This window comes from Pinus tabuliformis, chromosome J (genome assembly GCF_031772625.1).
Source record: "Pinus tabuliformis cultivar Carrire ecotype Pingquan chromosome J, CPIR1, whole genome shotgun sequence".
Classification (NCBI taxonomy): domain Eukaryota; kingdom Viridiplantae; phylum Streptophyta; class Pinopsida; order Pinales; family Pinaceae; genus Pinus; species Pinus tabuliformis.
In genome coordinates, this window is record NC_142295.1 from 289116102 (window position 1) to 289127520 (window position 11419).

The following is an 11419-nucleotide window of genomic DNA, read 5'->3' on the forward strand; positions in this document are numbered from 1 at the left end:
TAGCAAGGATAATAATTTCATGATCAATAGTTCAATGTTTGTTTAATTAGAATAGTGGCACATTTTCATTCTCTTTTAGGAATTAATTTCATCATTGCATGTTTTAAAACCTTTTTGAAAAGTTTGAAGTTTTGGAAATCATTTTAAAGGACATCATTGCCTTGAAAATTGAGATCCATACTTATCTTTTAGAATTTCCATCTCACATTAGGAAATCAACGAAGATAAACCCAAAAACAAAATAAAAAAACCAAAAACAACAAAAAGTAAGAAATAGGTTATCTTGCACATATAGTGCGCCGCACTTCAACAGTTTACGACTCCCGGATTGACAATTAATATAGCAATTTAGACACTCTAAATTGACCAAACAACAAGGTGATGGTGAGAATGGGCATGAAGTGATTAGTCAGTGTGGGTATTTTTCCTATCAACTTGGTGGGTAAGGGTGTTAGTGAGAGGACCTATAATGAGAACATATACAAATGGAAGAGAGTTTCATTTTGACCTTTCATAGTAAATTGGATTAGAGTGAAAAAAAATTAATATGGTTAAAGAAATATATTAAAGAGGGAGGGCCATGAGGCCAAACGACAAAGGTATCGTCAACAAATCGAAACCAAATTTTAGGCTTAGGATGAAATTTGTTTAAGGCTAAAGACTCAAAAAGTTCCAGAAAAATATTGGTGACCATTCGAGATAAGGAATACTCCATTGCTATTCCTTATATTTCTTCATAACATATCCCTTTAATTGTGAAGAAATCCAAGGTGAGGTAGATTTCAATAAGGTTAAGGGTTTCTTGGTCAACTAGTTTGGACATGATTTCAAGGCTTCTAGAAGAGGAATTTGATAAATAAGGAAATAACATCAAAATTGAACATGATAAATTGTTCATAAAGGAGAAGATGACAAGTTTTTTGGATAAAATCAAAATAGTTTTATCAAATGAGGTATTTCATCCAATAAAAGATCAAATTTTATCAGTAATAAAGAAATATAGGCATGAATGGGTGCTCTTGTAACCCTTACTATAGGTCTAAGATGGATTTCCTTTTATGAATTTTAGCTTTATTATCAACCTTAAGGGATTGTAAGTTATGTCCTAAGATAATTTTGAAAATTGAGATGAAGATTTGATGCCTTTGGTGACTAAGCTAATTATGGAATTAATTGGGTTCATTAAAAGAGAATTATATTAAGACGAACAAAGAAGGTATTGAAGTTTAGATTCCAATAGATATTCATATTGATTATATTATTACCTTTATTGACCTTAAAAATAATTATATTGGGGTTATAATTAAGGTGGTGAATTATCTACATTTCGTGTTTGAAAAGAGAAATAATTCTAGCATACTCTTGTCAAATTTCGTTAGCTTCGTGTGTGGGAGGATGAAATGTTATGTAATCAATAGAGGAAATGATATCTTCTATAGGAATACAATGGGGGCAAGGGAAATGTTGAAGCATTTTTTAATAAGATGGATGGGAAGAGGATCAAGATCAATTAAGGATAAATTTATAAACATTCACAAATAAGGAATGGATTCAGGTGAGGATGGATTTCGGAGGTGAAGGAGAGAATCATTGATAGAATTAGGGACAAAGCTTTCATGTGAGAGCATAGGTTTAAAATTCCATTTAGAGTAGAGTTATCATTTTACATTTAATAAAAATTAAAGATATCATTAAAAATAAAACCCATATTAGAGATATCATCATAATTTAAAGAAGGATTATATTTATCATTATAAATCAAAGAAAAAATAGAATTTAAAGAAGAATTATAGTTGTCATTATAAATAAAATAAAAATTAGATTTCACACCATTACCATCATGAAAACACATGGAATATTATGGATTGAGATTGTATTTGATTAGGGCATGCAAAGGAGGTAATGAGTTGAAGTGTTAAGTTGAAGGAGATGATTTTAAATAGTTTATTAGTAGACTATACTACATGGTATAAGACAATATTGTTTAGGATTCATTGTAATAGTTAGAGTCACATGGATATGGCTTGGATTTGAAGAGGAAAAAATCTAGGAAAGAGAGAAATTGGGAGAATAGTTATAGAGAGAGTGAGCAAGTTGAAGTTTAATGTCTAAAGCTAGCATAGAGAATGATGAGGAGGAAACCTTAGAGTGTAAGGACATGGAGGAAATTGAAGGTTGGGAGTTAGAGTGAGATGTAAACACTAAGGAACTCAAAGGTTTGGAATGAGAGGAGAAAAGTATTAACAAATAATTTGATTGGAGGGATGAGTAAATCATGGCACATTCTAGGTAGTTGGGGAGAGGAGAATATTTAGTGGTATTTTAATGAGAGGTCACTCATTGATATTGTTAAGGGCATGTAGTATGCAACTTAATAATAAATTTATTAAATTTATGAATTTTTTTGGAAGTGATTAATTCAAAGAAATTCCAAGTTGCATTATATAATAAACCATATAATATTCAATGAAAGTTGAAGATAAAGCTTAAAAACTTTACAATATAAGTGAATAAGATATAATGTGGTAAAGTAAATTTCTACATGAGGAAAACTTGCTTCCATTTTTGGATGTTTTCATCACCCATCTTCTTAATCACACCCTTATCCACCAAGTTTCTATGGAATAAAGTCACATTAAATGATACCTTCATTCCCATTCACATCATCACCTTGTCCTATTCTAAAAACTTTAGTTACTTGATCCGTGCCAATATTTGCTCCTTGTCTCATGAATGAGAACCTCTCCTTAAAAAGGCATTTATGGCCAATGGTTAATCAATCCATAAAATCAACAAGACCTTTCACTCAACTTACCATTCTACTTTTATAAATTCTTGTTCCTCTTCTCCACCTCTAGATCTTATTTCGCCTCCCTACATCCAAGGTATTACATATTGTATTTCAAATATTTTGACCCAAAATAATATCCAAAATTTTGTTTGAAGATTTATGTGGTAGGGTTTTAATAGGTGGGAATTTAGAGGAATATCCATAGTAGTCATTTTTATATCTACATTTCGAGTCTCAAGCAGGACTTGTCATTTCCTGATGATGAGTCCTGCTTGAGACTCGAAAGATAGATACAAAAATGACTATTGTGGATATTCCTATTCATTCCCACCTATTAATATCAAAACTCTTTTTAAACCCTATAAAACACTAAAACATCTATTTAGAATAAGGATAAATATAATTCTCTGCTTGGCTAAGGAGTTCACTAAATTCCCTACTCCTATGGAAAACTATACATAAGGAAAATTGGTAAATATTTTAAAGCTCATCTTAAAGAACATTTACTTGATGCATTCAACAATTACACATCCAAGTCTGCTTTCATTGAACACTCCCACAATTTTTCATGTCCCCATTTTCCTTTTCCTTTATAATACAGCCAGGATGGGTTTCCAAGGTATATGATGGCCAGGCCGCAGGAGCAATATTATGTCATCAGGGGTATCGAAGGATATCTGAGGGGTTTTTATGGGATCTGATGGCATTCACTTGGCATATGCCATCATCCACATAGTTTGTCTTTTGTTTTGTTGAATTCTAATAACATTCAAAAAAGGGAGTTATTAATGGGTTTGACTTAATTTATATGCTTGAGGTGGAATTCTGGGAGGAATATTTGATGGAATACCTTAGTGTAATAGCTTGTTGGAACCAGAACGATAATATCTATAAGATGGTATTCTTAGAAGTGACTTCCAGTGGTCGGAGAGAGTATGATGGGTGGTTGACCATTTTCCCATATTAAAAGCAACTTTAATTAGTCACTTAACTAAATTAAAAGAGGGGAAAATAATTAATTGAAGGAAAAATGCCCAAAAGTGACCTAGTGAAATAAAATAAAATTAAAAGTCATTTAGATGGATTCAAAAAGGAGTTTCTAGAATAATATTAAACTAATCAAAATAAGATGGTTCTAGTGACTTTGAGATCTATCTATGGAGTCTTTAAAAGGAGGAGGAGGAGATAGTTTGGGACATCCTTGAGTTGTGATATTTTCTTGTGGAGAGGTTTGGAGAACCAGGATTTCCTAACTTCAATAGTAGTCGCGAAACAAAAACCCGTAGGTTTCAGTTTCTTGTGAGTTAGACGAAAACTCAACCCACCATTGAGGAGATTTCACCTAGAAACCTTATGAAGCTTCAGCATTGTTATTGGAGATTAGATCTACAACATATTTGAAGATTGGAGTTAGGATCATTCATATTCTCAATTTGTGTATTAGTTTCTAGTTTCTATTTTGGAAGCCAAGTTCAGTATTGCCACACATTATTTGGTGGCCATCCACACATTATTTGGTGGCCATCACTGTCTCAACTACTTACAACTATTGTATTATCATATTTTATATCATTATAAATAAATATGCTTTTATTGCACATATTTTTTGTTCTATGTGTATTTTCAATAATTTTTTTTGTTGTATTAGCAACACTTTTTATTCTAGGTTAGTGGTATCAAAGTTGAGTTGCACATTGTATTTTCCAGTTTTGTGGTTAAATTGATGGTTTAATTTGTGCGAATTGTTATTTAAATTGACAACATAATTTTCAGAAGCAATTTTCAACAAAATTTATATTTTGGACATTACACAATTCTAAAAATCTCATTTTCTTTGACCAAACCAAAATTCTTGCTTTAGCACCCTATCACTTCTATTATGTCATTGAAGAATCATAACAATTTTAATTGAGAAGATGGTTAACCTTAGAAATCTTAAAATCGTGTTTTACATCATCTTGGTCATTAAGTCTTTTCTATCCTTTTTGAATTCTTGGTTTTAGTTCTTTTTGGATTTGATTATTAGCCACTAATGTCATTCTTCCATTTATCCTTTTAAATTTTACTCCTCATCTCCTTTTTCTAGCTTAACCTTTATACCTTAATGATCCGAAATTGGATCCTTAAACTCTCTTAAAGCTACCCAAACTCTGTAAAAACTCATATCAAAGTTTAAAGTCTTGTGGATGTCAAAGCCTATCAGAAATAACCTCTGAACAATGACAATTTGCAGCCAGCATGGAGCAACGAGGACCTTCGGTCAAAGCACGCTGACCGAGGCCCATGGAGACCACACAGTGGCGCAAACTAGCACTTGGGAAATCCAGATCAGGAAATGGAGGCTGTTTCTATTGCACGATTAGGCGCACACTAATCATGCATTGTTGGGCAAAACCCCTCGAGAAGGATAAGCCCTAAGGACACGGTCACAAGGGAAGCCGAGAAATCGTGGGAAAAGCACTAAAACAGACAGTGGGTCCCACGCTCCAAAACCGGCGGTATATCAGAGGCATTTTGGGCGGTAAGTGGGTTTGTCATAAGATCCAGCGATGCCATACAACGAATGACACGTGTCCGGTGGATGAGAGAGAAAACCACTCTCATCGCGAGCTAACGTCCGAGCAAGTCATCCGCGCGATAAGAGTGATAACCGTAGGATTTGGAGGCCCCAGATCCAACGGTGGAGATTGTGCCCAATGGGAAACCAGATTCGATGGGAGAAATAAACCACGGCGCATAAAGATTTGAAGTCCAACGTGGGCGATGAGTTGGCAGAGATTCGTGTTCACGAGCATTCTTGATGTAAACAAAAATAATGGTTGTTTCAAACGATCGAGTGTTTCCCGTGAACCTGACACTTATCCATTATGGAACAGGTGGCCATTTTCCCTGTGAGGTGATGCAGTGACTGTAACAGCCGAAAGAAGGGATTTGAACAGTCATGAGACAAATTGGCCTTAAGCCAAGAACAGAGAGAAAGAGTTGAGGGAGTGAAGAGCGAACGGTGAAACAAAAAAAACGTTGAATGCGCAAAGAGTCTTTGGAGCCACTCGAAGGTTGAGTGAAAAGCCAGAGAGCTCAATTGACAGCAGCATATTGTTGTTGGAGTTGCTTGGAGGTCGAGCGATTCACAGAGGCATGCAAAGGCCAAGAGAAAGAGCTTAGAGAGCCAGAGCAAACAGCTAGAGCCAAGAGCCAGAGCTAGTGCCAGAAGTGAGAGCTGAGAGCCAGAACCAGAGCCAGAGTCAAAAAGCCAAAGCCAGAGTTAGAGCTAAGAGCCAGAGCAAGAGCCAGAGCCAGAGCCAAGAGCTAGAGTTAGAAATCCGAAGAGCTCCAAGAGCCAAGGGATAAGATGGTGTTTTCAGCCCAATGTTCCATTATAAAACATTGGAGTTAAGTGTGGCACTTGTAAAAGAATTGAAGCCATAATCCCAGAGAGCCTAATCGAGATGATTAGAGCTCAAGGAGACGTAGCCCAAGATATCAGGGTGAACTCCATATTATCTTGTTGTCTTATGTGTTTGTTTTTATTGCTGCTTAAACTACTGTTATATGCATTTATATACCAGTTTAAGTACCTTCCCATATCAGCACAACCAACGGATTTTAAAGTAAATAATCAGCTGAAAACAAATACAAGCATACACCCATATTTTCAAGAATTTCTTAATTCCGCACTGGTTAATCATTTAGACTTGGGAAAATTTAAAGCTTTGGAAGTGGGATAGGTTCTTGTAAGTTAGACAAGAAGCATAAGGGCCCCATTTTCAGATCACTTAACTACTTTAAAAATATATTTTTCACATTGGAACTTTATAACTTTATTTATATATTTATTTATTTTTACAAAAACTGGTGAATTTTATTTATATAAAATATTATGGAAAATGCACACACATGGGTTACATGTAATGAGATATGAAATAATTAATTTAATTATTTAATGTCATCTTAAAGGTAACAGTGAGTAATTAAATTAAAAGGGGATTATACGTGACTTTTGATTTAATTAAGAAATAAAACTTATAAAAAGTCACTTTATTATTAAAGGTAACTCATGGTATGTCATCCACCCTTGGTATTTTTCCCATGGTATTTGGAGGAGAAAAATTATAAAAAGGAAGATGAAATCTATTTTGGCATATGAATGAGTATTGATATTTGATTAATAATCTTGAGAACTCTTGTGGCATAAGGCGGGAGGGAGAAACCCTCATTTTATTTCTTGGTTTTGGTGTTGAAATACACACCCTAGCTGCTAGCAGTTGGTTTCGATGTTGAAAGACACATCCTAGCCAATTATTGTGTTGCATCTCATTAGTTGTGTTTCAAGAGGGCGAATTATTATGTCTCGGAAGGGTCGAGTTGGTGGACTAAGTCTGAGAACTAGAAACCCAATATATCTTCTAGATTTTTTTTTTTAATTTTCCATCAATTATTGTTAAATAAAACAAGTTTTGATTTCTTACATATTGTCTACAGTTTTTGTGGATTTGTGTTGCACTATATCAGTATTTTCGACAAAAATTAATGTTGTAATAATTTCTGGGAATTTTTAGCAAAATAATAAATTTATAGAATATTACAATAATATTAGAGTTGATTGTCCTATAGCCTGAAGGGTTTATTTCAAAAAAAACAAAAAATGCTTCTCAATCAACAAGAGAAATTGTTTGCAGAAGTTACTAGAAGATTTGAAGATCTTAGTAGAAAATGTGAAAATTATATAATAACAAAACTGAAGATTATAACCAAAAATAACTTGAAGATCATAATAGAAGATTTGGAGAATCTAATAGGAATTTAACAAGAATTGTAGATTGGATTGAAGCATGAGAATCACCAATAACAGCAAAAGGGAAAATAAGTTTCAGCTCTACAGGTGAAAATGAAGTTGAAGATAAGAAAGCAAAAATTGAAGTGATCCCAAAAGTAAAGAATGATTCTGATAAAGCTATGGAAGAAGAATCTACCAAAGACAAATTTGGAGAATTTGCACATGTTGAGAATAAATATGGGACAATGTTTGAAGAAAATACATGCTCCAAGATTATTAGTTTTCATAATAAGAGACATCTATGCATAACATCAACTTCACTTTTGTTTCCTGGTTTACATTATAGTGGGTTGTTTCACAGGATGAAAGAGCTTGGTAATGATGTTGGGATAGGTTATGTAAGGAAGGTACAATAGATATATGTTGGAGCATTATACAGGTACACTTGGAATCCTAGTACCAATTTGTAGCTTTTGGATTATATGCAATAGGGATTCTCTAGGCTTGTCTAGCACTTGGGAATACAAGTTTGGATTGCTTGGGACAAGTAATCTCAGGAAAGGAGGATTGTAATGTCTCTTTTCCGAGAACATGAAACAGGAAATAACTAATATAATTATTTATTGTCATTTTAAAGGTGATAGCGAGTAATTAACTTAAAAGTGGATTACAAATGACTTTTGATTTAATGAAGAAATAAAACTTATAAAAATAACTTTATTATTAAAAGTGACCCATGGTATTTTATTGAACCATGGTATTTGGAGGAGAAAAATTATAAAAAGGAAGATGAGAATTCATTTGGGGAATGAATGAGTATTCATATTTGGTTAATAGTTTCTAGAGCTCTTGCGGTTTAAGGTGGGAGGGAGAAACCATCATTGTATTTTCAGGTTTCTCATGTTGAAATGCACACCCTAGCTGGTGGAAGTTGTTTTCGATGTTGAAAGACACACACTAGCCAATTATTGTGTTGCAGGCCATTATTTGTGCTTCATAGGTCCGAATTATTATATCTCATAATGGTTGAGTTGGTAGGCCGAGTTGTTGGAGATTAGATTGCAAAAGTATGAGAACCATAAACCCAATATATCTTCCAAGTTTGCAATGTAATATATATTTCCTACAATTATTATTAAATAAACTAAAATTAGGTTTCTTGCATATTATATGCATTATTTGTGGATTTGTATTGCATTTTATCAGTATTTATAACAAAAAATATGTTGTAATGATTTCTAGGAATTTTTAGGAAAAAAAGGAAGTAATATTTACATTACATAAGTAGATAATCCTGTAGTGCTACTATACTATGGTAACTTGTAAATCATGATTTACAATTTCAAAACCGCCCAAAATATCCATTTATGTAGAGATTTACCAGATACAAAAGGATTGGGATACTCACAATTAGGGAATTGGTTTATTTACAAATTTCCCATTAATTAAAAACAACTTTTTTTTTCCTAATTTAATAGCCTAATTGAATTGGGTTCAGACCAATTTGTTGTTATGTTGTTGCATATGGAACCATTCAATCTTTCAATTAGTTTTTTCAACCAAATTTTTAATTCTACTAAGAATAGCTTCTAATTTGAGATCTCCTTTTTTCAAAATTGCATTATCTCAGGGTGATAAATGAGTTGTATGAGCTAGGATAATTCCCTACAAAAAAACATATGCCTATGTTAAATTGTTAGGAAAACTCCTTATTACCATGCATTGTGCTTCAATTCTTCTTTTGGATCAAAAGACTTCCCTCCCCGTCCAGGAATTATATAACTTTTAATATTTCCCAACAACTAATTGAATATTTTAATCATTCTTCATAACAACTTTATGGTATGTAATTCATATTTCACAATGGGTATCCTATGATTTTTTACCATATAATTTTTATCTTGATATAAAGTCATTGACCCTTTTCTCTCCTTTTTGAATTTCATGGTTAATATTATTTGACTTCTATCATTGGCTGCTAATGTTATTTCTTATTTTTTTTACTTTTACCTCTCATCTCTTTTTTCTAGCCTAACTTATATATATATATATATATATATATATATATATATATATATATATACGTATATGTATATCTATATATGTACATATACAGATACAGATACATATATGTATATGTATATGTATATGTACATATATAGATATACATATACGTATACATACATACATACATACATACATATATATATATATAGTTTCTTTTCACATTTATATTATATAGCTTTATTATTTCCCAACAGCTACAGTGACTTAATTCCTGTAGTTGTTGGGAAATAATAAAGCTATATAATGTAAATGTAAAAAAAAAACTATATATATGTGTGTGTGTGTGTATGTATACGTATATGTATATCTATATATGTACATATACATATACATATATATATATATATATATATATATATATGCATATGTATATATATATATATATATATATGTATGTATACGTATATGTATATCTATACATATACATATACATCTATATATATATACGTATATGTATATCTATATATGTACATATACATATACATACATATATATATATATATATGTATGTATATGTATATGTAACATATATATGTACATACATACATATATATGTACATACATACATATATATATATATGTATGTATATGTATATGTATATGTATATGTACATATATAGATATATATATATATATATATTTTTTTTCACATTTACATTATATAGCTTTATTATTTCCCAACAACTACAGTGACTTAATTCATTTATTCATTTTTTTCAATAGTATTTTATTTTCACATTTACATTGCATAGCTTTATTATTTTTCAACAGCTACAACTACTTGATTCATTTAATCATGTTTCTCAATAATTTTATAGTTTATTATTCATATTTCACAATATTTATCTTATGATTTTTTTTACCTTATAAATCTTATTCTAGCACTCTTTTCTATTATTTCAACTTTATTTATCTTTAATATTGGGTGAAGTGTTCACTCAAAACATTGGACATTTCAAAATATCATACACATTTTAACTCTAAAATATTCAAGCATTATTATGACTAACTATAAAAACACACACTAAGGTATATCATGTTGACTAACCAACAACAAATTATCTATCATACTCTTTAAATAAAGATCATGAACCAATTTGATGAAACCCACAAACTAAATGTCATCATAATCAAGAAATATTAACCTTCTCAAATCAGCATGATCTTTATATCAAATTATTTAAAAATAAAAACACATAAAAAAACAATAACAAAACGCAAAAATTAATATACATCTGAACTAATTATCCTTAAATTTATTTGAAGAAAATAACACCAAAAAATTAACAACAATTTCCATTTCTAACATTAATGTTTCCCATCCAAAACAAAATCCATTATTAAGACATTTAAAGTAATTCTTAATATTTACATTTATGAAATTATTTCATTTTCATTATTATGAAAAAACTTGACAACCCAATTAAAATTTAGTTAAAATAACCAACCTTGAAAAACATTAAAACAATTTATTTTTCTTTTTTCCCTTGAATTTTGGTTACTCCAATAATTAAATGGCAACTCTATTTCCTTCCTCTTCATTTTTATGATATCTATATTATTTCTCTAATATTAAAATACTTCACACTAATCATTACGCCACGTAATATTCTAATTTTATATTTAATTATTACACCATGTAATATAATTATTATGCATTTAAAAATGTGCCACCTGTAATAATATAAACATATCTGGTTAAAATAGAACTTTTTTCCCTTAAAGGTTTTTCAATTTATAAATCTTTTTCTTGTGATTTTGGCTTTTTTTCCGTCTTTTAAATG